Below are 27500 nucleotides of genomic sequence, written 5' to 3' on the forward strand. Positions count from 1 at the left end.
ATAATGAGCCTTTTGCGGTTTCACTTTTAATTCGTGTGTACTTAGACATGCATGGCTTAATCTTTGAGACAAGCATATAACTACTGGCAGGATCAACCAGAATAATGTTTTTATTCATATTTCATTCATATTTTTGAATAGAAATTAGCAATATAAATTTTATAGATTGTTTTCTATCGAATACGGCCATTTTTATATAGCATTCGTATACGTTTGTTGTTTTCACAATATATACTTGTTCCGCCACTAATAATAACAAGTTTTTTAATTATTGATGTTAAAAACACAATATTTTTTTTCGTAATACGTAATAATTTTCTTTATATTTGCATATTTCATTCTAAAATATCTTTTTTGTTCGACATACGTCATTATTGTATCCACACATGTACAATTTTTGTTTAACCAATATAAAATATTGAATTAAATCATTTGTATTTTGATGATAAATTTAAAATTTATCTGTATATATTCATATAAGACTCTTTGGTAATATATAATATAAAACCGAGCGCATATATGATATGTACGTTAGAAAAAATAATATATATATATATTATTTTCTTTTAATATAGGGACACCTCTTTTAATTTATCCCCGCAGGGAATTATCACATAACTCAGTATGTGATAATGGCAGACCAATATACATATATATCAAGATTATCAATACAAAATATATATCATTATTAGCCTGCCTCAATTGTAATTATTTATTTGGATTAACGATAAAGTTCGGAAACAATTTGTTATTCTATGTATAATAGAAACCTTGGCCTTTGTTTCAACATTATTATCTTTGGGCTTAAAATATTAACCGTGGAGCCAAGTCTCATATTCATAAATGAATAAAGAAACAAATTTGACGGATTAATATCTTCTCTACCGACAGACAGTATTTTGTCACGTCAATAGTAGATGGCCGGCCCATTGACCATCCTATAGTAGTTTTTGGACCCAATATCTTTAATTCGGGTATTTTCAATTGTCTTTGCCAATCAACCGTTTGGTACTCTCTCATATAATAAGAGAATACACATATAATTCCATTATATGGATATATCTTCATTATTTTATTTGCTACATCACCCTATAATAGTTTTTGAACCCGTCAACTTCAATTCGGGTATTTTCAATTGTCTTTGCCAACCATTTATATGGTATTCTCTATTATAATAAGAGAATACTAGTGTATATCCATTATATGGATATATCATCTTCATATTATTTGCTACACCACCCTATAGTAGTTTTTGAACCCATCATCTGCAATTCGGGTATTTTCAATTGTCTTTGCCAACCAACTATACGGTATTCTCTCTTATAATAAGAGAATACAAGTATATTTTCATTATATGGATATAATGCCATTTATTTTTCAATATCCATATAATTCATTTAGTTTTGTATGTACAAAACAAGTTTTCTTTATAGTATTGACAAAATCATATGTTTACGCATAACATAAGTTTTGACCAATACGAGGAGGGGCCCGCCAACGACCACCTCCCTATAGTAGTTTTTTACCCCACGCACTACTGCGTGCCTGTTTACAGTACTAGTGCCAGCTATCACTAGGTTTATATATCATGTTTCAGTGATATATGGGTAAATTCTACCATTTATTCTTATGTATATGGCATTTCTATGCCATATTTATACAATCCATTCATATCTTAATGTATATTTATTATATTATACATTATTATGCCTTATAGGTATTATACCTATAAGCCATATCCATACGATTCATTCACTAGTGCCGCCCCTCACTAGGTTTATAATTGTTATATCATTGATATACAATTTATTTCTATATATATGGCATTTATATGCCATATCCATACAATGCATTCACATTTCAATGTATATTTACTTGTTATACATTATTATGCCTTATAGGTATTATACCTATAAGCCATATCCATACGATTCACTTATATAAATATATGTATATTTTTCTATACATAATTTTTTTTTATTTTGTATGGATTTCTATGCATATCCATAGTTTATATGGATATGCTTGGCGTTCTATATAGTATTGACAAATTCATATGCATAACATAAGTTTTGACCAATACGAGGAGGGGCCCGCCAACGACCACCTCCCTATAGTAGTTTTTTACCCCACGCACTATTGCGTGCCTGTTTACAGTACTAGTGCCAGCTATCACTAGGTTTATATATCGTGTTTCAGTGATATATGGGTAAATTCTACCATTTATTCTTATGTATATGGCATTTCTATGCCATATTTATACAATCCATTCATATCTTAATGTATATTTATTATATTATACATTATTATGCCTTATAGGTATTATACCTATAAGCCATATCCATACGATTCATTCACTAGTGCCGCCCCTCACTAGGTTTATAATTGTTATATCATTGATATACAATTTATTTCTATATATATGGCATTTATATGCCATATCCATACAATGCATTCACATTTCAATGTATATTTACTTGTTATACATTATTATGCCTTATAGGTATTATACCTATAAGCCATATCCATACGATTCACTTATATAAATATATGTATATTTTTTTCTATACATAATTTTTTTTTACTTTTGTATGGATTTCTATGCATATCCATAGTTTATATGGATATGCTTGGCGTTCTATATAGTATTGACAAATTCATATGCATAACATAAGTTTTGACCAATACGAGGAGGGGCCCGCCAACGACCACCTCCCTATAGTAGTTTTTTACCCCACGCACTATTGCGTGCCTGTTTACAGTACTAGTGCCAGCTATCACTAGGTTTATATATCGTGTTTCAGTGATATATGGGTAAATTCTACCATTTATTCTTATGTATATGGCATTTCTATGCCATATTTATACAATCCATTCATATCTTAATGTATATTTATTATATTATACATTATTATGCCTTATAGGTATTATACCTATAAGCCATATCCATACGATTCATTCACTAGTGCCGCCCCTCACTAGGTTTATAATTGTTATATCATTGATATACAATTTATTTCTATATATATGGCATTTATATGCCATATCCATACAATGCATTCACATTTCAATGTATATTTACTTGTTATACATTATTATGCCTTATAGGTATTATACCTATAAGCCATATCCATACGATTCACTTATATAAATATATGTATATTTTTCTATACATAATTTTTTTTTACTTTTGTATGGTTTTCTATGCATATCCATAGTTTATATGGATATGCTTGGCGTTCTATATAGTATTGACAAATTCATATGCATAACATAAGTTTTGACCAATACGAGGAGGGGCCCGCCAACGACCACCTCCCTATAGTAGTTTTTTACCCCACGCACTATTGCGTGCCTGTTTACAGTACTAGTGCCAGCTATCACTAGGTTTATATATCGTGTTTCAGTGATATATGGGTAAATTCTACCATTTATTCTTATGTATATGGCATTTCTATGCCATATTTATACAATCCATTCATATCTTAATGTATATTTATTATATTATACATTATTATGCCTTATAGGTATTATACCTATAAGCCATATCCATACGATTCATTCACTAGTGCCGCCCCTCACTAGGTTTATAATTGTTATATCATTGATATACAATTTATTTCTATATATATGGCATTTATATGCCATATCCATACAATGCATTCACATTTCAATGTATATTTACTTGTTATACATTATTATGCCTTATAGGTATTATACCTATAAGCCATATCCATACGATTCACTTATATAAATATATGTATATTTTTCTATACATAATTTTTTTTTACTTTTGTATGGTTTTCTATGCATATCCATAGTTTATATGGATATGCTTGGCGTTCTATATAGTATTGACAAATTCATATGCATAACATAAGTTTTGACCAATACGAGGAGGGGCCCGCCAACGACCACCTCCCTATAGTAGTTTTTTACCCCACGCACTATTGCGTGCCTGTTTACAGTACTAGTGCCAGCTATCACTAGGTTTATATATCGTGTTTCAGTGATATATGGGTAAATTCTACCATTTATTCTTATGTATATGGCATTTCTATGCCATATTTATACAATCCATTCATATCTTAATGTATATTTATTATATTATACATTATTATGCCTTATAGGTATTATACCTATAAGCCATATCCATACGATTCATTCACTAGTGCCGCCCCTCACTAGGTTTATAATTGTTATATCATTGATATACAATTTATTTCTATATATATGGCATTTATATGCCATATCCATACAATGCATTCACATTTCAATGTATATTTACTTGTTATACATTATTATGCCTTATAGGTATTATACCTATAAGCCATATCCATACGATTCACTTATATAAATATATGTATATTTTTCTATACATAATTTTTTTTTACTTTTGTATGGATTTCTATGCATATCCATAGTTTATATGGATATGCTTGGCGTTCTATATAGTATTGACAAATTCATATGCATAACATAAGTTTTGACCAATACGAGGAGGGGCCCGCCAACGACCACCTCCCTATAGTAGTTTTTTACCCCACGCACTATTGCGTGCCTGTTTACAGTACTAGTGCCAGCTATCACTAGGTTTATATATCGTGTTTCAGTGATATATGGGTAAATTCTACCATTTATTCTTATGTATATGGCATTTCTATGCCATATTTATACAATCCATTCATATCTTAATGTATATTTATTATATTATACATTATTATGCCTTATAGGTATTATACCTATAAGCCATATCCATACGATTCATTCACTAGTGCCGCCCCTCACTAGGTTTATAATTGTTATATCATTGATATACAATTTATTTCTATATATATGGCATTTATATGCCATATCCATACAATGCATTCACATTTCAATGTATATTTACTTGTTATACATTATTATGCCTTATAGGTATTATACCTATAAGCCATATCCATACGATTCACTTATATAAATATATGTATATTTTTCTATACATAATTTTTTTTTACTTTTGTATGGTTTTCTATGCATATCCATAGTTTATATGGATATGCTTGGCGTTCTATATAGTATTGACAAATTCATATGCATAACATAAGTTTTGACCAATACGAGGAGGGGCCCGCCAACGACCACCTCCCTATAGTAGTTTTTTACCCCACGCACTATTGCGTGCCTGTTTACAGTACTAGTGCCAGCTATCACTAGGTTTATATATCGTGTTTCAGTGATATATGGGTAAATTCTACCATTTATTCTTATGTATATGGCATTTCTATGCCATATTTATACAATCCATTCATATCTTAATGTATATTTATTATATTATACATTATTATGCCTTATAGGTATTATACCTATAAGCCATATCCATACGATTCATTCACTAGTGCCGCCCCTCACTAGGTTTATAATTGTTATATCATTGATATACAATTTATTTCTATATATATGGCATTTATATGCCATATCCATACAATGCATTCACATTTCAATGTATATTTACTTGTTATACATTATTATGCCTTATAGGTATTATACCTATAAGCCATATCCATACGATTCACTTATATAAATATATGTATATTTTTCTATACATAATTTTTTTTTACTTTTGTATGGTTTTCTATGCATATCCATAGTTTATATGGATATGCTTGGCGTTCTATATAGTATTGACAAATTCATATGCATAACATAAGTTTTGACCAATACGAGGAGGGGCCCGCCAACGACCACCTCCCTATAGTAGTTTTTTACCCCACGCACTATTGCGTGCCTGTTTACAGTACTAGTGCCAGCTATCACTAGGTTTATATATCGTGTTTCAGTGATATATGGGTAAATTCTACCATTTATTCTTATGTATATGGCATTTCTATGCCATATTTATACAATCCATTCATATCTTAATGTATATTTATTATATTATACATTATTATGCCTTATAGGTATTATACCTATAAGCCATATCCATACGATTCATTCACTAGTGCCGCCCCTCACTAGGTTTATAATTGTTATATCATTGATATACAATTTATTTCTATATATATGGCATTTATATGCCATATCCATACAATGCATTCACATTTCAATGTATATTTACTTGTTATACATTATTATGCCTTATAGGTATTATACCTATAAGCCATATCCATACGATTCACTTATATAAATATATGTATATTTTTCTATACATAATTTTTTTTTACTTTTGTATGGATTTCTATGCATATCCATAGTTTATATGGATATGCTTGGCGTTCTATATAGTATTGACAAATTCATATGCATAACATAAGTTTTGACCAATACGAGGAGGGGCCCGCCAACGACCACCTCCCTATAGTAGTTTTTTACCCCACGCACTATTGCGTGCCTGTTTACAGTACTAGTGCCAGCTATCACTAGGTTTATATATCGTGTTTCAGTGATATATGGGTAAATTCTACCATTTATTCTTATGTATATGGCATTTCTATGCCATATTTATACAATCCATTCATATCTTAATGTATATTTATTATATTATACATTATTATGCCTTATAGGTATTATACCTATAAGCCATATCCATACGATTCATTCACTAGTGCCGCCCCTCACTAGGTTTATAATTGTTATATCATTGATATACAATTTATTTCTATATATATGGCATTTATATGCCATATCCATACAATGCATTCACATTTCAATGTATATTTACTTGTTATACATTATTATGCCTTATAGGTATTATACCTATAAGCCATATCCATACGATTCACTTATATAAATATATGTATATTTTTCTATACATAATTTTTTTTTACTTTTGTATGGATTTCTATGCATATCCATAGTTTATATGGATATGCTTGGCGTTCTATATAGTATTGACAAATTCATATGCATAACATAAGTTTTGACCAATACGAGGAGGGGCCCGCCAACGACCACCTCCCTATAGTAGTTTTTTACCCCACGCACTATTGCGTGCATGTTTACAGTACTAGTGCCAGCTATCATTAGGTTTATATATCGTGTTTCAGTGATATATGGGTAAATTCTACCATTTATTCTTATGTATGTATATGGCATTTCTATGCCATATTTATATAATTCATTCATATCTTAATTTATATTTATTATATTATACATTATTATGCCTTATAGGTATTATACCTATAAGCCATATCCATACGATTCATATACTAGTGCAGCCCCTCACTAGGTTTATATATCTCATTTTAATTATATATTGGTAAATTCTATTATTTATTCTTGTGTATATGGCACTTATATGCCGCCATATCTATAAAAATGCATTTATATTTCAATGTATATTTTCTATATTATACATTATTATGCCTTAAAAAGTTATTATACCTACCATAAGGCGATATCCATACGATTCATTTATATAAAAGATATATGTATAATTTTCTATACATAATTTTTTTTTATGAATATATGGGTTTCCTAAGCATATCCATATAATACATTTAGTTTTATATGGATTAGATTGGTCTTCTTTATTGTATTGCCAAACTCATATTGATAAAATAAGTTTTGAACAATAAGAGGATCAGCCGCCAACCAACCAACCACTGCTACCATTGGAGGAACATATACTTACTTTTTATATGTCCTCTTACTTGAATGGTCCTCTCTTTACTTGAAAATTTCATTACCATAGGAATCTATTTATACATGGAATATGATTTCCACTACTTTTTCGCGTCACTAATAATTAATATGACGATACAGACTTGCTACCATAACATAAGTCTTGAACAATAATAGGAGCAGCCGCCAACCAACCACCAACCAACCAACCACTGCTACCATTGATAGTAATTTTATATGTCCTCTTTAGTTGAATTTCAATACCATAGGAATATTTATACATGGAATATGTTTTGCCACTACTTTTTCGCGTCACTAATAATATGACGATACAGTCTTGCTACCATAACATAAGTTTTGAACAATAAGAGGAGCAGACACACCAACCAACCAACCGCGCTGCTACCATTATATATACTTATATTTATATAAGTCCTCTTTACTTGAATGGCCTCTTTACTTGAATTTCAATACCATAGGAATATTTATTTATACATGGAATATGTTTTGCCACTACTTTTTCGCGTCACTAATAATATGACGATATAGACTTGCTACCATAACATAAGTTTTGAACAATAAGAGGAGCAGACACCAACCAACCAACCGCTGCTACCATTGAATGAACCATATATACAAACTTTTATATATGTCCTCTTTACTTGAATTTTAATACCATAGGAATATTTATACATGGAATATGTTTGCCACTTTATCATCGCGTCACTAATAAGATGACGATACATTTTGTTTGTTCAATATTTACTTATATATTGATGTTTCCAATTTAGGTCTTTTATATTTCTTCTTCCCTACCTTACACACCACAAACAAAGTGGCGTGCGATGCTGCAAGCAAGCATAATGATTATGCCCGCTTGCAACATCTTTATTATCGAATCATCAAGCAAAGGATAAGCTTCAGTGGATCGCAGTATGGCAGCTGCTCAACCACTTACAACACCTTGCCTGTTACAAAAGTCGTTTACAATTGATTCTAGGCTTTGTCATTGTATTAAATAATGCTTTTATATGTAACTAGCGCGGCATCAGGTGATCAAAGATCCTCCCAATTTACTATGTTACAAATTACATTGGCATCACATCCATTGTCGTTTATAAAGTAAATTATAAACTTTAAATGGTTTAGAAGCCATACAATGCAAATTGCCCCTTATTTATCATTGCAGTCCAGCACGGATACGACCTTAGAGGCGTTCAGGCATAATCCAACGGACGTAGCGTCATACCACTGTTCGCTCGAACAAGTATTGTGCCATTGGTCCGTACCTGCGGTTCCTCTCGTACTACGCAGGAATGCTGTCGCAACAACGTTTTGTCATTAGTAGGGTAAAACTAACCTGTCTCACGACGGTCTAAACCCAGCTCACGTTCCCTTGCATGGGTGAACAATCCAACGCTTGGTGAATTTTGCTTCACAATGATAGGAAGAGCCGACATCGAAGGATCAAAAAGCGACGTCGCTATGAACGCTTGGCCGCCACAAGCCAGTTATCCCTATGGTAACTTTTCTGACACCTCTTGTTAAAAACTCTTTAAACCAAAAGGATCGATAGGCCGAGCTTTTGCTGTCCCTGTGTGTACTGAACACCGAGATCAAGTCAGCATTTGCCCTTTTGCTCTATGTGTGGTTTCTGTCCGCACTGAGCTGGCCTTGGGACACCTCCGTTATTATTTGAGAGATGTACCGCCCCAGTCAAACTCCCTACCTGGCAATGTCCTTGAATTGGATCATACCTGAGTAATTGGAGTTATACCAAATTTTCAAATCAAAAATACATAAATGCACCGTTTTATTAAAGAATTTGTTTGCGATTATATAACAAACTCGTGATACTTTGATCAAGAAGCTTGCATCAAAACCCAATACCATAAGATATAATAAATATATCCGTATAATGGCTAGGAAATGATACACGTTCCATTTAATCAAGTAAGTAAGGAAACAATAAGAGTAGTGGTATTTCATTGGCGATACCAAACCGAAGTCTAATATCTCCCACTTATTCTACACCTCTTATGTCTCCTTACACTGCCAGATTAGAGTCAAGCTCAAAAGGGTCTTCTTTCCCCGCTAATTATTCCAAGCCCGTTCCCTTGGCTGTGGTTTCGCTAGATAGTAGATAGGGACAGTAGGAATCTCGTTAATCCATTCATGCGCGTCACTAATTAGATGACGAGGCATTTGGCTACCTTAAGAGAGTCATAGTTACTCCCGCCGTTGACCCGCGCTTACTTGAATTTCTTCACTTTGACATTCAGAGCACTGGGCAGAAATCACATTGTGTCAACACCCGCTAGGGCCATCACAATGCTTTGTTTTAATTAGACAGTCGGATTCCCCAAGTCCGTGCCAGTTCTGAATTGATTGTTAATTGATAATCGTTATAATTAATAAGAACTAATTGGTTTAACCCAATTAGTATTCTTAAAAATTTTAGCAAGAAAGTTCCACAATTGGCTACGTAACTAAACTATCCGGGGAACAAGTGACCAACATAAATGCCAGACACTCTATTTACCCAGAACGAGCACATAAACCATGTTATTGTTTCCCAATCAAGCCCGACTATCTCAATCTTCAGAGCCAATCCTTATCCCGAAGTTACGGATCTAATTTGCCGACTTCCCTTACCTACATTATTCTATCGACTAGAGACTCTTCACCTTGGAGACCAGCTGCGGATATTGGTACGGCCTGTTGAGAAGTTTGCGTGTCCCCACCATAAATTTTCAAGGTCCGAGGAGAAAATATCGACACAACAGTATATGTCATGCTCTTCTAGCCCATCTACCATATCTCTCTGCGAAAGACTTCCATGGTAGTACGGCTATAAAACAGAAAAGAAAACTCTTCCGATATCTCTCGACGGCTTCTTTATGGTCGTTCCTGTTGCCAGGATGAGCACGAGGCCCATATTTAATAACAAACGGATACTCAACAGGTTACGGAATTGGAACCGTATTCCCTTTCGTTCAAAATTATTCAAGTATATTAATTAGCTTGATTTATATAATATAATTATATTTGTATGGCATTTGTGTTTTACTTGAAAATTTTCGGCTTTCGCCTTGAACTTAGGACCGACTAACTCGTGATCAACCACTGTTCACACGAAACCCTTCTCCACTTCAGTCCTCCAAGGTCTCATTCGATTATTTGCTACTACCACCAAGATCTGTACCAATGGCAGCTCCATGCAGGCTTACGCCAAACACTTCTACGCATACCATTGTACCTTCCTACTCACTAAAGTTTCAAAATTTATATCACAAGTAATATAAATCATCTACTTTAGCGGTAATGTATAGGTATACAACTTAAGCGCCATCCATTTTAAGGGCTAGTTGCTTCGGCAGGTGAGTTGTTACACACTCCTTAGCGGATTTCGACTTCCATGATCACCGTCCTGCTGTTTTAAGCAACCAACGCCTTTCATGGTATCTGCATGAGTTGTTAATTTGGGCACCGTAACATTACGTTTGGTTCATCCCACAGCGCCAGTTCTGCTTACCAAAAGTGGCCCACTGGGCACATTATATCATAACCTTGAACTTCATATCAAGAAAGTTAAGGTTCTTACCCATTTAAAGTTTGAGAATAGGTTAAGATCGTTTCGACCCTAAGGCCTCTAATCATTCGCTTTACCAGATAAGATTATTTTATATAACATTAAAATGCACCAGCTATCCTGAGGGAAACTTCGGAAGGAACCAGCTACTAGATGGTTCGATTGGTCTTTCGCCCCTATACTCAATTCTGACAATCGATTTGCACGTCAGAACTGTTTCGGTCTTCCATCAGGGTTTCCCCTGACTTCAACCTGATCAAGTATAGTTCACCATCTTTCGGGTCACAGCATATATGCTCAAGGTACGTTCCAGTTAGAGGCATAAATAATATAAATATCATTATACATAACTATATAGAACGCCCCGGGATTGTGTTAATTAGCTATAAATAGTTAAAAAACTAATCCCATTATTAGTCAAGTTAATTACGCTATTAGGTTTATATCCCAATAACTTGCACATATGTTAGACTCCTTGGTCCGTGTTTCAAGACGGGTCCCGAAGGTATCCTGAATCTTTCGCATTGTTAATCATACAAGTGCATATAATAAACACAAAAATCAATGATAATTATGCCATTATATAATTCCGAAAAATTAACGCACTGTATTCATATAAATCTATCAGCACTTTATCAAATTAATAACATTTATTCTGTGTTAAAATGCAAGCAAATTAATTTGAATAAACTATAAGTTATATTTTATGATAAATTTTGTATGCTAATAGATTACAATGTCCTTATATGGAAAAAATGCACACTATTATCATAATATTGTTTAAATATTACAATTTTAATGATGAATTTTCCATAACGGATATTCAGGTTCATCGGGCTTAACCTCTAAGCAGTTTCACGTACTGTTTAACTCTCTATTCAGAGTTCTTTTCAACTTTCCCTCACGGTACTTGTTTACTATCGGTCTCATGGTTATATTTAGTTTTAGATGGAGTTTACCACCCACTTAGTGCTGCACTATCAAGCAACACGACTCTTTGGAAACATCATCTAGTAATCATTAACGTTATACGGGCCTGGCACCCTCTATGGGTAAATGGCCTCATTTAAGAAGGACTTAAATCGTTAATTTCTCATACTAGAATATTGACGCTCCATACACTGCATCTCACATTTGCCATATAGACAAAGTGACTTAGTGCTGAACTGATTTCTTTTCGCTCGCCGCTACTAAGAAAATCCTGGTTAGTTTCTTTTCCTCCCCTAATTAATATGCTTAAATTCAGGGGGTAGTCCCATATGAGTTGAGGTTGTGTATAACTTTTTTTGCAATTAATTCTTTATATATAATGATAAAACATTTTATTAAATTCGTTATATATTTTATATATTTGTATGGCATTTGTTTGGTCTAACGAATCAACGAAGAATAATAATATTGTCAACGGCTTTCTATTTACTAATCTTTAATAAGAGACAATTCTAGATAAATTTTTTATGCTAGACATTTCTCAGTATTATTTGATTGAAAAAGAAAATATTTCTCTTCGTTTTTCACATTCAAATTATTTACTAATGTGAGATAATGTTTTTCATATATTTGTTAATATTATGAATAATATAATAATTAAATTATTATTATCCAATAATATACCATATGCTTATAAAATTTCATTATAAAATTTATATAAACAACTTAATTAGCATAGTCTTACAACCCTCAACCATATGTAGTCCAAGCAGCACTATAAAATTAATTAAAGTACATAACAGCATGGACTGCGATATGCGTTCAAAATGTCGATGTTCATGTGTCCTGCAGTTCACACGATGACGCACAGTTTGCTGCGTTCTTCATCGACCCATGAGCCGAGTGATCCACCGCTTAGAGTTTTATATATTGGTTTGGTAATTTTGTCATATATGTTTTTATTGAAAGAAATTAAAAATACACCATTTTACTGGCATATATCAATTCCTTCAATAAATTGATTTTTATACCTAAAACGAATGCTGCGAAATGTCTTAGTTTCATATAACCAATAATATATCAAGTATTTTTTAAATGGCATTTACGGTATTAATACTTTTTTTTAGCGATATATATTGAAATTTATATAAAACATTAACCTGTAATAATCAGGTACAACATTGTACATTTTAGGTTGTTGCATTATCCAATGTATGCGCATAACTGAGATGAACAATACATATCGCAACGCGTGTATATTATGGTCCATATACACACAGTGTTTTATTAATTAATTGCATTTAATATACAATATAATAATAATATTAAATAAATTTAATAATTTCGATTTGCTTGTTCGAATTTGTTATTTGTTTGCTTTTGCTTATTTATTTATCTCTTATTTAATGCAATAATATATTTATTATTACAATTATTATTTCGATTTGCTTGTTCGAAATTTTATATTTGATCTATAAAAGATCATATTTTTGGCAATTTATATTTTATTTGTATTACTATAATATATTATATTATTATAATAAAAACAAATTTTTTTATTAACGGTAAGGATATTAAACAATAATGATCCTTCCGCAGGTTCACCTACGGAAACCTTGTTACGACTTTTACTTCCTCTAAATAATCAAGTTCGGTCAACTTTTGCGAAACAACCGTAACACACAAGGCGTCACAGTGATCACGTCCGGAGACCTCACTAAATAATTCAATCGGTAGTAGCGACGGGCGGTGTGTACAAAGGGCAGGGACGTAATCAATGCGAGTTAATGACTCACACTTACTGGGAATTCCAAGTTCATGTGAACAGTTTCAGTTCACAATCCCAAGCATGAAAGTGGTTCAGCGGTTTACCCGGACCTCTCGGTCTAGGAAATACACGTTGATACTTTCATTGTAGCGCGCGTGCAGCCCAGGACATCTAAGGGCATCACAGACCTGTTATTGCTCAATCTCATTATTGCTAGACGCAATTTGTCCATTTAAGAAGCTAGTGTCCTTATAATGGGACAAACCAACAGGTACGGCTCCACTTATATAAACACATTCAAACACAATAAACATTTTACTGCCACCATGAATGAAGGCTATATAAGCTTCAACACCATAATCCTGAAGATATCTATTTAATATATTTGAGTCTCGTTCGTTATCGGAATTAACCAGACAAATCACTCCACGAACTAAGAACGGCCATGCACCACCACCCATAGATTCGAGAAAGAGCTATCAATCTGTCTTACACACTTATGTTCGGACCTGGTAAGTTTTCCCGTGTTGAGTCAAATTAAGCCGCAGGCTCCACTCCTGGTGGTGCCCTTCCGTCAATTCCTTTAAGTTTCAGCTTTGCAACCATACTTCCCCCGGAGCCCAAAAGCTTTGGTTTCCCGGGAAGCGACTGAGAGAGCCATAAAAGTAGCTACACCCAATTGCTAGCTGGCATCGTTTATGGTTAGAACTAGGGCGGTATCTGATCGCCTTCGAACCTCTAACTTTCGTTCTTGATTAATGAAAACATCTTTGGCAAATGCTTTCGCTTAAGTTAGTCTTACGACGGTCCAAGAATTTCACCTCTCGCGTCGTAATACTAATGCCCCCAAACTGCTTCTATTAATCATTACCTCTTGATCTGAAAACCAATGAAAGCAGAACAGAGGTCTTATTTCATTATCCCATGCACAGAATATTCAGGCATTTGAAGCCTGCTTTAAGCACTCTAATTTGTTCAAAGTAATTGTACCGGCCCACAATAACACTCGTTTAAGAGCACTAATGCAGGTTTTTAAATAGGAGGAACATATGAAAAAATACAAGTATCTAAGCACATGTAAGAACTCCACCGGTAATACGCTTACATACATAAAGGTATAGTACTAACCACAATTGTAAGTTGTACTACCCGTATGAAGCACAAGTTCAACTACGAACGTTTTAACCGCAACAACTTTAATATACGCTATTGGAGCTGGAATTACCGCGGCTGCTGGCACCAGACTTGCCCTCCAATTGGTCCTTGTTAAAGGATTTAAAGTGTACTCATTCCAATTACAGGGCCTCGGATATGAGTCCTGTATTGTTATTTTTCGTCACTACCTCCCCGAGCTGGGAGTGGGTAATTTACGCGCCTGCTGCCTTCCTTAGATGTGGTAGCCGTTTCTCAGGCTCCCTCTCCGGAATCGAACCCTGATTCCCCGTTACCCGTTGCAACCATGGTAGTCCTAGATACTACCATCAAAAGTTGATAGGGCAGACATTTGAAAGATCTGTCGTCGGTACAAGACCATACGATCTGCATGTTATCTAGAGTTCAACCAATATAACGATCTTGCGATCGCTTGGTTTTAGCCTAATAAAAGCACATGTCCCATAAGGTTCATGTTTTAATTGCATGTATTAGCTCTAGAATTACCACAGTTATCCAAGTAACTGTTAACGATCTAAGGAACCATAACTGATATAATGAGCCTTTTGCGGTTTCACTTTTAATTCGTGTGTACTTAGACATGCATGGCTTAATCTTTGAGACAAGCATATAACTACTGGCAGGATCAACCAGAATAATGTTTTTATTCATATTTCATTCATATTTTTGAATAGAAATTAGCAATATAAATTTTATAGATTGTTTTCTATCGAATACGGCCATTTTTATATAGCATTCGTATACGTTTGTTGTTTTCACAATATATACTTGTTCCGCCACTAATAATAACAAGTTTTTTAATTATTGATGTTAAAAACACAATATTTTTTTTCGTAATACGTAATAATTTTCTTTATATTTGCATATTTCATTCTAAAATATCTTTTTTGTTCGACATACGTCATTATTGTATCCACACATGTACAATTTTTGTTTAACCAATATAAAATATTGAATTAAATCATTTGTATTTTGATGATAAATTTAAAATTTATCTGTATATATTCATATAAGACTCTTTGGTAATATATAATATAAAACCGAGCGCATATATGATATGTACGTTAGAAAAAATAATATATATATATATTATTTTCTTTTAATATAGGGACACCTCTTTTAATTTATCCCCGCAGGGAATTATCACATAACTCAGTATGTGATAATGGCAGACCAATATACATATATATCAAGATTATCAATACAAAATATATATCATTATTAGCCTGCCTCAATTGTAATTATTTATTTGGATTAACGATAAAGTTCGGAAACAATTTGTTATTCTATGTATAATAGAAACCTTGGCCTTTGTTTCAACATTATTATCTTTGGGCTTAAAATATTAACCGTGGAGCCAAGTCTCATATTCATAAATGAATAAAGAAACAAATTTGACGGATTAATATCTTCTCTACCGACAGACAGTATTTTGTCACGTCAATAGTAGATGGCCGGCCCATTGACCATCCTATAGTAGTTTTTGGACCCAATATCTTTAATTCGGGTATTTTCAATTGTCTTTGCCAATCAACCGTTTGGTACTCTCTCATATAATAAGAGAATACACATATAATTCCATTATATGGATATATCTTCATTATTTTATTTGCTACATCACCCTATAATAGTTTTTGAACCCGTCAACTTCAATTCGGGTATTTTCAATTGTCTTTGCCAACCATTTATATGGTATTCTCTATTATAATAAGAGAATACTAGTGTATATCCATTATATGGATATATCATCTTCATATTATTTGCTACACCACCCTATAGTAGTTTTTGAACCCATCATCTGCAATTCGGGTATTTTCAATTGTCTTTGCCAACCAACTATACGGTATTCTCTCTTATAATAAGAGAATACAAGTATATTTTCATTATATGGATATAATGCCATTTATTTTTCAATATCCATATAATTCATTTAGTTTTGTATGTACAAAACAAGTTTTCTTTATAGTATTGACAAAATCATATGTTTACGCATAACATAAGTTTTGACCAATACGAGGAGGGGCCCGCCAACGACCACCTCCCTATAGTAGTTTTTTACCCCACGCACTAATTGCGTGCCTGTTTACAGTACTAGTGCCAGCTATCACTAGGTTTATATATCATGTTTCAGTGATATATGGGTAAATTCTACCATTTATTCTTATGTATATGGCATTCTATGCCATATTTATACAATCCATTCATATCTTAATGTATATTTATTATATTATACATTATTATGCCTTATAGGTATTATACCTATAAGCCATATCCATACGATTCATTCACTAGTGCCGCCCCTCACTAGGTTTATAATTGTTATATCATTGATATACAATTTATTTCTATATATATGGCATTTATATGCCATATCCATACAATGCATTCACATTTCAATGTATATTTACTTGTTATACATTATTATGCCTTATAGGTATTATACCTATAAGCCATATCCATACGATTCACTTATATAAATATATGTATATTTTTCTATACATAATTTTTTTTACTTTTGTATGGTTTTCTATGCATATCCATAGTTTATATGGATATGCTTGGCGTTCTATATAGTATTGACAAAATTCATATGCATAACATAAGTTTTGACCAATACGAGGAGGGGCCCGCCAACGACCACCTCCCTATAGTAGTTTTTTACCCCACGCACTATTGCGTGCCTGTTTACAGTACTAGTGCCAGCTATCACTAGGTTTATATATCAGTGTTTCAGTGATATATGGGTAAATTCTACCATTTATTCTTATGTATATGGCATTTCTATGCCATATTTATACAATCCATTCATATCTTAATGTATATTTATTATATTATACATTATTATGCCTTATAGGTATTATACCTATAAGCCATATCCATACGATTCATTCACTAGTGCCGCCCCTCACTAGGTTTATAATTGTTATATCATTGATATACAATTTATTTCTATATATATGGCATTTATATGCCATATCCATACAATGCATTCACATTTCAATGTATATTTACTTGTTATACATTATTATGCCTTATAGGTATTATACCTATAAGCCATATCCATACGATTCACTTATATAAATATATGTATATTTTTCTATACATAATTTTTTTTTACTTTTGTATGGATTTTCTATGCATATCCATAGTTTATATGGATATGCTTGGCGTTCTATATAGTATTGACAAATTCATATGCATAACATAAGTTTTGACCAATACGAGGAGGGGGCCCGCCAACGACCACCTCCCTATAGTAGTTTTTTACCCCACGCACTATTGCGTGCCTGTTTACAGTACTAGTGCCAGCTATCACTAGGTTTATATATCGTGTTTCAGTGATATATGGGTAAATTCTACCATTTATTCTTATGTATATGGCATTTCTATGCCATATTTATACAATCCATTCATATCTTAATGTATATTTATATTATACATTATTATGCCTTATAGGTATTATACCTATAAGCCATATCCATACGATTCATTCACTAGTGCCGCCCCTCACTAGGTTTATAATTGTTATATCATTGATATACAATTTATTTCTATATATATGGCATTTATATGCCATATCCATACAATGCATTCACATTTCAATGTATATTTACTTGTTATACATTATTATGCCTTATAGGTATTATACCTATAAGCCATATCCATACGATTCACTTATATAAATATATGTATATTTTTTCTATACATAATTTTTTTTTACTTTTGTATGGATTTCTATGCATATCCATAGTTTATATGGATATGCTTGGCGTTCTATATAGTATTGACAAATTCATATGCATAACATAAGTTTTGACCAATACGAGGAGGGGCCCGCCAACGACCACCTCCCTATAGTAGTTTTTTACCCCACGCACTATTGCGTGCCTGTTTACAGTACTAGTGCCAGCTATCACTAGGTTTATATATCGTGTTTCAGTGATATATGGGTAAATTCTACCATTTATTCTTATGTATATGGCATTTCTATGCCATATTTATACAATCCATTCATATCTTAATGTATATTTATTATATTATACATTATTATGCCTTATAGGTATTATACCTATAAGCCATATCCATACGATTCATTCACTAGTGCCGCCCCTCACTAGGTTTATAATTGTTATATCATTGATATACAATTTATTTCTATATATATGGCATTTATATGCCATATCCATACAATGCATTCACATTTCAATGTATATTTACTTGTTATACATTATTATGCCTTATAGGTATTATACCTATAAGCCATATCCATACGATTCACTTATATAAATATATGTATATTTTTCTATACATAATTTTTTTTTACTTTTGTATGGTTTTCTATGCATATCCATAGTTTATATGGATATGCTTGGCGTTCTATATAGTATTGACAAATTCATATGCATAACATAAGTTTTGACCAATACGAGGAGGGGCCCGCCAACGACCACCTCCCTATAGTAGTTTTTTACCCCACGCACTATTGCGTGCCTGTTTACAGTACTAGTGCCAGCTATCACTAGGTTTATATATCGTGTTTCAGTGATATATGGGTAAATTCTACCATTTATTCTTATGTATATGGCATTTCTATGCCATATTTATACAATCCATTCATATCTTAATGTATATTTATTATATTATACATTATTATGCCTTATAGGTATTATACCTATAAGCCATATCCATACGATTCATTCACTAGTGCCGCCCCTCACTAGGTTTATAATTGTTATATCATTGATATACAATTTATTTCTATATATATGGCATTTATATGCCATATCCATACAATGCATTCACATTTCAATGTATATTTACTTGTTATACATTATTATGCCTTATAGGTATTATACCTATAAGCCATATCCATACGATTCACTTATATAAATATATGTATATTTTTCTATACATAATTTTTTTTTACTTTTGTATGGTTTTCTATGCATATCCATAGTTTATATGGATATGCTTGGCGTTCTATATAGTATTGACAAATTCATATGCATAACATAAGTTTTGACCAATACGAGGAGGGGCCCGCCAACGACCACCTCCCTATAGTAGTTTTTTACCCCACGCACTATTGCGTGCCTGTTTACAGTACTAGTGCCAGCTATCACTAGGTTTATATATCGTGTTTCAGTGATATATGGGTAAATTCTACCATTTATTCTTATGTATATGGCATTTCTATGCCATATTTATACAATCCATTCATATCTTAATGTATATTTATTATATTATACATTATTATGCCTTATAGGTATTATACCTATAAGCCATATCCATACGATTCATTCACTAGTGCCGCCCCTCACTAGGTTTATAATTGTTATATCATTGATATACAATTTATTTCTATATATATGGCATTTATATGCCATATCCATACAATGCATTCACATTTCAATGTATATTTACTTGTTATACATTATTATGCCTTATAGGTATTATACCTATAAGCCATATCCATACGATTCACTTATATAAATATATGTATATTTTTCTATACATAATTTTTTTTTACTTTTGTATGGATTTCTATGCATATCCATAGTTTATATGGATATGCTTGGCGTTCTATATAGTATTGACAAATTCATATGCATAACATAAGTTTTGACCAATACGAGGAGGGGCCCGCCAACGACCACCTCCCTATAGTAGTTTTTTACCCCACGCACTATTGCGTGCCTGTTTACAGTACTAGTGCCAGCTATCACTAGGTTTATATATCGTGTTTCAGTGATATATGGGTAAATTCTACCATTTATTCTTATGTATATGGCATTTCTATGCCATATTTATACAATCCATTCATATCTTAATGTATATTTATTATATTATACATTATTATGCCTTATAGGTATTATACCTATAAGCCATATCCATACGATTCATTCACTAGTGCCGCCCCTCACTAGGTTTATAATTGTTATATCATTGATATACAATTTATTTCTATATATATGGCATTTATATGCCATATCCATACAATGCATTCACATTTCAATGTATATTTACTTGTTATACATTATTATGCCTTATAGGTATTATACCTATAAGCCATATCCATACGATTCACTTATATAAATATATGTATATTTTTCTATACATAATTTTTTTTTACTTTTGTATGGATTTCTATGCATATCCATAGTTTATATGGATATGCTTGGCGTTCTATATAGTATTGACAAATTCATATGCATAACATAAGTTTTGACCAATACGAGGAGGGGCCCGCCAACGACCACCTCCCTATAGTAGTTTTTTACCCCACGCACTATTGCGTGCATGTTTACAGTACTAGTGCCAGCTATCATTAGGTTTATATATCGTGTTTCAGTGATATATGGGTAAATTCTACCATTTATTCTTATGTATGTATATGGCATTTCTATGCCATATTTATATAATTCATTCATATCTTAATTTATATTTATTATATTATACATTATTATGCCTTATAGGTATTATACCTATAAGCCATATCCATACGATTCATATACTAGTGCAGCCCCTCACTAGGTTTATATATCTCATTTTAATTATATATTGGTAAATTCTATTATTTATTCTTGTGTATATGGCACTTATATGCCGCCATATCTATAAAAATGCATTTATATTTCAATGTATATTTTCTATATTATACATTATTATGCCTTAAAAAGTTATTATACCTACCATAAGGCGATATCCATACGATTCATTTATATAAAAGATATATGTATAATTTTCTATACATAATTTTTTTTTATGAATATATGGGTTTCCTAAGCATATCCATATAATACATTTAGTTTTATATGGATTAGATTGGTCTTCTTTATTGTATTGCCAAACTCATATTGATAAAATAAGTTTTGAACAATAAGAGGATCAGCCGCCAACCAACCAACCACTGCTACCATTGGAGGAACATATACTTACTTTTTATATGTCCTCTTACTTGAATGGTCCTCTCTTTACTTGAAAATTTCATTACCATAGGAATCTATTTATACATGGAATATGATTTCCACTACTTTTTCGCGTCACTAATAATTAATATGACGATACAGACTTGCTACCATAACATAAGTCTTGAACAATAATAGGAGCAGCCGCCAACCAACCACCAACCAACCAACCACTGCTACCATTGATAGTAATTTTATATGTCCTCTTTAGTTGAATTTCAATACCATAGGAATATTTATACATGGAATATTTTTGCCACTACTTTTTCGCGTCACTAATAATATGACGATACAGTCTTGCTACCATAACATAAGTTTTGAACAATAAGAGGAGCAGACACACCAACCAACCAACCGCGCTGCTACCATTATATATACTTATATTTATATAAGTCCTCTTTACTTGAATGGCCTCTTTACTTGAATTTCAATACCATAGGAATATTTATTTATACATGGAATATGTTTTGCCACTACTTTTTCGCGTCACTAATAATATGACGATATAGACTTGCTACCATAACATAAGTTTTGAACAATAAGAGGAGCAGACACCAACCAACCAACCGCTGCTACCATTGAATGAACCATATATACAAACTTTTATATATGTCCTCTTTACTTGAATTTTAATACCATAGGAATATTTATACATGGAATATGTTTGCCACTTTATCATCGCGTCACTAATAAGATGACGATACATTTTGTTTGTTCAATATTTACTTATATATTGATGTTTCCAATTTAGGTCTTTTATATTTCTTCTTCCCTACCTTACACACCACAAACAAAGTGGCGTGCGATGCTGCAAGCAAGCATAATGATTATGCCCGCTTGCAACATCTTTATTATCGAATCATCAAGCAAAGGATAAGCTTCAGTGGATCGCAGTATGGCAGCTGCTCAACCACTTACAACACCTTGCCTGTTACAAAAGTCGTTTACAATTGATTCTAGGCTTTGTCATTGTATTAAATAATGCTTTTATATGTAACTAGCGCGGCATCAGGTGATCAAAGATCCTCCCAATTTACTATGTTACAAATTACATTGGCATCACATCCATTGTCGTTTATAAAGTAAATTATAAACTTTAAATGGTTTAGAAGCCATACAATGCAAATTGCCCCTTATTTATCATTGCAGTCCAGCACGGATACGACCTTAGAGGCGTTCAGGCATAATCCAACGGACGTAGCGTCATACCACTGTTCGCTCGAACAAGTATTGTGCCATTGGTCCGTACCTGCGGTTCCTCTCGTACTACGCAGGAATGCTGTCGCAACAACGTTTTGTCATTAGTAGGGTAAAACTAACCTGTCTCACGACGGTCTAAACCCAGCTCACGTTCCCTTGCATGGGTGAACAATCCAACGCTTGGTGAATTTTGCTTCACAATGATAGGAAGAGCCGACATCGAAGGATCAAAAAGCGACGTCGCTATGAACGCTTGGCCGCCACAAGCCAGTTATCCCTATGGTAACTTTTCTGACACCTCTTGTTAAAAACTCTTTAAACCAAAAGGATCGATAGGCCGAGCTTTTGCTGTCCCTGTGTGTACTGAACACCGAGATCAAGTCAGCATTTGCCCTTTTGCTCTATGTGTGGTTTCTGTCCGCACTGAGCTGGCCTTGGGACACCTCCGTTATTATTTGAGAGATGTACCGCCCCAGTCAAACTCCCTACCTGGCAATGTCCTTGAATTGGATCATACCTGAGTAATTGGAGTTATACCAAATTTTCAAATCAAAAATACATAAATGCACCGTTTTATTAAAGAATTTGTTTGCGATTATATAACAAACTCGTGATACTTTGATCAAGAAGCTTGCATCAAAACCCAATACCATAAGATATAATAAATATATCCGTATAATGGCTAGGAAATGATACACGTTCCATTTAATCAAGTAAGTAAGGAAACAATAAGAGTAGTGGTATTTCATTGGCGATACCAAACCGAAGTCTAATATCTCCCACTTATTCTACACCTCTTATGTCTCCTTACACTGCCAGATTAGAGTCAAGCTCAAAAGGGTCTTCTTTCCCCGCTAATTATTCCAAGCCCGTTCCCTTGGCTGTGGTTTCGCTAGATAGTAGATAGGGACAGTAGGAATCTCGTTAATCCATTCATGCGCGTCACTAATTAGATGACGAGGCATTTGGCTACCTTAAGAGAGTCATAGTTACTCCCGCCGTTGACCCGCGCTTACTTGAATTTCTTCACTTTGACATTCAGAGCACTGGGCAGAAATCACATTGTGTCAACACCCGCTAGGGCCATCACAATGCTTTGTTTTAATTAGACAGTCGGATTCCCCAAGTCCGTGCCAGTTCTGAATTGATTGTTAATTGATAATCGTTATAATTAATAAGAACTAATTGGTTTAACCCAATTAGTATTCTTAAAAATTTTAGCAAGAAAGTTCCACAATTGGCTACGTAACTAAACTATCCGGGGAACAAGTGACCAACATAAATGCCAGACACTCTATTTACCCAGAACGAGCACATAAACCATGTTATTGTTTCCCAATCAAGCCCGACTATCTCAATCTTCAGAGCCAATCCTTATCCCGAAGTTACGGATCTAATTTGCCGACTTCCCTTACCTACATTATTCTATCGACTAGAGACTCTTCACCTTGGAGACCAGCTGCGGATATTGGTACGGCCTGTTGAGAAGTTTGCGTGTCCCCACCATAAATTTTCAAGGTCCGAGGAGAAAATATCGACACAACAGTATATGTCATGCTCTTCTAGCCCATCTACCATATCTCTCTGCGAAAGACTTCCATGGTAGTACGGCTATAAAACAGAAAAGAAAACTCTTCCGATATCTCTCGACGGCTTCTTTATGGTCGTTCCTGTTGCCAGGATGAGCACGAGGCCCATATTTAATAACAAACGGATACTCAACAGGTTACGGAATTGGAACCGTATTCCCTTTCGTTCAAAATTATTCAAGTATATTAATTAGCTTGATTTATATAATATAATTATATTTGTATGGCATTTGTGTTTTACTTGAAAATTTTCGGCTTTCGCCTTGAACTTAGGACCGACTAACTCGTGATCAACCACTGTTCACACGAAACCCTTCTCCACTTCAGTCCTCCAAGGTCTCATTCGATTATTTGCTACTACCACCAAGATCTGTACCAATGGCAGCTCCATGCAGGCTTACGCCAAACACTTCTACGCATACCATTGTACCTTCCTACTCACTAAAGTTTCAAAATTTATATCACAAGTAATATAAATCATCTACTTTAGCGGTAATGTATAGGTATACAACTTAAGCGCCATCCATTTTAAGGGCTAGTTGCTTCGGCAGGTGAGTTGTTACACACTCCTTAGCGGATTTCGACTTCCATGATCACCGTCCTGCTGTTTTAAGCAACCAACGCCTTTCATGGTATCTGCATGAGTTGTTAATTTGGGCACCGTAACATTACGTTTGGTTCATCCCACAGCGCCAGTTCTGCTTACCAAAAGTGGCCCACTGGGCACATTATATCATAACCTTGAACTTCATATCAAGAAAGTTAAGGTTCTTACCCATTTAAAGTTTGAGAATAGGTTAAGATCGTTTCGACCCTAAGGCCTCTAATCATTCGCTTTACCAGATAAGATTATTTTATATAACATTAAAATGCACCAGCTATCCTGAGGGAAACTTCGGAAGGAACCAGCTACTAGATGGTTCGATTGGTCTTTCGCCCCTATACTCAATTCTGACAATCGATTTGCACGTCAGAACTGTTTCGGTCTTCCATCAGGGTTTCCCCTGACTTCAACCTGATCAAGTATAGTTCACCATCTTTCGGGTCACAGCATATATGCTCAAGGTACGTTCCAGTTAGAGGCATAAATAATATAAATATCATTATACATAACTATATAGAACGCCCCGGGATTGTGTTAATTAGCTATAAATAGTTAAAAAACTAATCCCATTATTAGTCAAGTTAATTACGCTATTAGGTTTATATCCCAATAACTTGCACATATGTTAGACTCCTTGGTCCGTGTTTCAAGACGGGTCCCGAAGGTATCCTGAATCTTTCGCATTGTTAATCATACAAGTGCATATAATAAACACAAAAATCAATGATAATTATGCCATTATATAATTCCGAAAAATTAACGCACTGTATTCATATAAATCTATCAGCACTTTATCAAATTAATAACATTTATTCTGTGTTAAAATGCAAGCAAATTAATTTGAATAAACTATAAGTTATATTTTATGATAAATTTTGTATGCTAATAGATTACAATGTCCTTATATGGAAAAAATGCACACTATTATCATAATATTGTTTAAATATTACAATTTTAATGATGAATTTTCCATAACGGATATTCAGGTTCATCGGGCTTAACCTCTAAGCAGTTTCACGTACTGTTTAACTCTCTATTCAGAGTTCTTTTCAACTTTCCCTCACGGTACTTGTTTACTATCGGTCTCATGGTTATATTTAGTTTTAGATGGAGTTTACCACCCACTTAGTGCTGCACTATCAAGCAACACGACTCTTTGGAAACATCATCTAGTAATCATTAACGTTATACGGGCCTGGCACCCTCTATGGGTAAATGGCCTCATTTAAGAAGGACTTAAATCGTTAATTTCTCATACTAGAATATTGACGCTCCATACACTGCATCTCACATTTGCCATATAGACAAAGTGACTTAGTGCTGAACTGATTTCTTTTCGCTCGCCGCTACTAAGAAAATCCTGGTTAGTTTCTTTTCCTCCCCTAATTAATATGCTTAAATTCAGGGGGTAGTCCCATATGAGTTGAGGTTGTGTATAACTTTTTTTGCAATTAATTCTTTATATATAATGATAAAACATTTTATTAAATTCGTTATATATTTTATATATTTGTATGGCATTTGTTTGGTCTAACGAATCAACGAAGAATAATAATATTGTCAACGGCTTTCTATTTACTAATCTTTAATAAGAGACAATTCTAGATAAATTTTTTATGCTAGACATTTCTCAGTATTATTTGATTGAAAAAGAAAATATTTCTCTTCGTTTTTCACATTCAAATTATTTACTAATGTGAGATAATGTTTTTCATATATTTGTTAATATTATGAATAATATAATAATTAAATTATTATTATCCAATAATATACCATATGCTTATAAAATTTCATTATAAAATTTATATAAACAACTTAATTAGCATAGTCTTACAACCCTCAACCATATGTAGTCCAAGCAGCACTATAAAATTAATTAAAGTACATAACAGCATGGACTGCGATATGCGTTCAAAATGTCGATGTTCATGTGTCCTGCAGTTCACACGATGACGCACAGTTTGCTGCGTTCTTCATCGACCCATGAGCCGAGTGATCCACCGCTTAGAGTTTTATATATTGGTTTGGTAATTTTGTCATATATGTTTTTATTGAAAGAAATTAAAAATACACC

General features: G+C 33.2%; 6 non-coding genes across 6 annotated transcripts in view; all 6 read right to left on the bottom strand.

Moving 5' to 3' along the window:
• The window catches only part of LOC119558537, a 1995-nt gene extending 1892 nt beyond the window's left edge, over positions 1–103 (bottom strand). Inside the window, exon 1 of the ribosomal RNA XR_005220244.1 lies at positions 1–103. This exon is cut by the window's left edge and continues 1892 nt beyond it. This is a non-coding gene — a ribosomal RNA (small subunit ribosomal RNA).
• An 8393-nt stretch (positions 104–8496) lies between these two features.
• On the bottom strand, positions 8497–12467 carry LOC119558542. The gene has a single exon (XR_005220248.1). It is a non-coding gene; the product is annotated as a large subunit ribosomal RNA (ribosomal RNA).
• Positions 12468–12868: 401 nt separating this feature from the next.
• Positions 12869–13047, bottom strand: LOC119558548. Its single transcript, XR_005220252.1, has one exon. It is a non-coding gene; the product is annotated as a 5.8S ribosomal RNA (ribosomal RNA).
• A 659-nt stretch (positions 13048–13706) lies between these two features.
• Positions 13707–15701, bottom strand: LOC119558538. Its single transcript, XR_005220245.1, has one exon. It is a non-coding gene; the product is annotated as a small subunit ribosomal RNA (ribosomal RNA).
• A 7186-nt stretch (positions 15702–22887) lies between these two features.
• On the bottom strand, positions 22888–26858 carry LOC119558543. The gene has a single exon (XR_005220249.1). It is a non-coding gene; the product is annotated as a large subunit ribosomal RNA (ribosomal RNA).
• A 401-nt stretch (positions 26859–27259) lies between these two features.
• On the bottom strand, positions 27260–27438 carry LOC119558549. Its single transcript, XR_005220253.1, has one exon. It is a non-coding gene; the product is annotated as a 5.8S ribosomal RNA (ribosomal RNA).
• Positions 27439–27500: the final 62 nt, after the last annotated feature.

Source organism: Drosophila subpulchrella, unplaced genomic scaffold, assembly GCF_014743375.2.
Source record: "Drosophila subpulchrella strain 33 F10 #4 breed RU33 unplaced genomic scaffold, RU_Dsub_v1.1 Primary Assembly Seq109, whole genome shotgun sequence".
Lineage (NCBI taxonomy): Eukaryota > Metazoa > Arthropoda > Insecta > Diptera > Drosophilidae > Drosophila > Drosophila subpulchrella.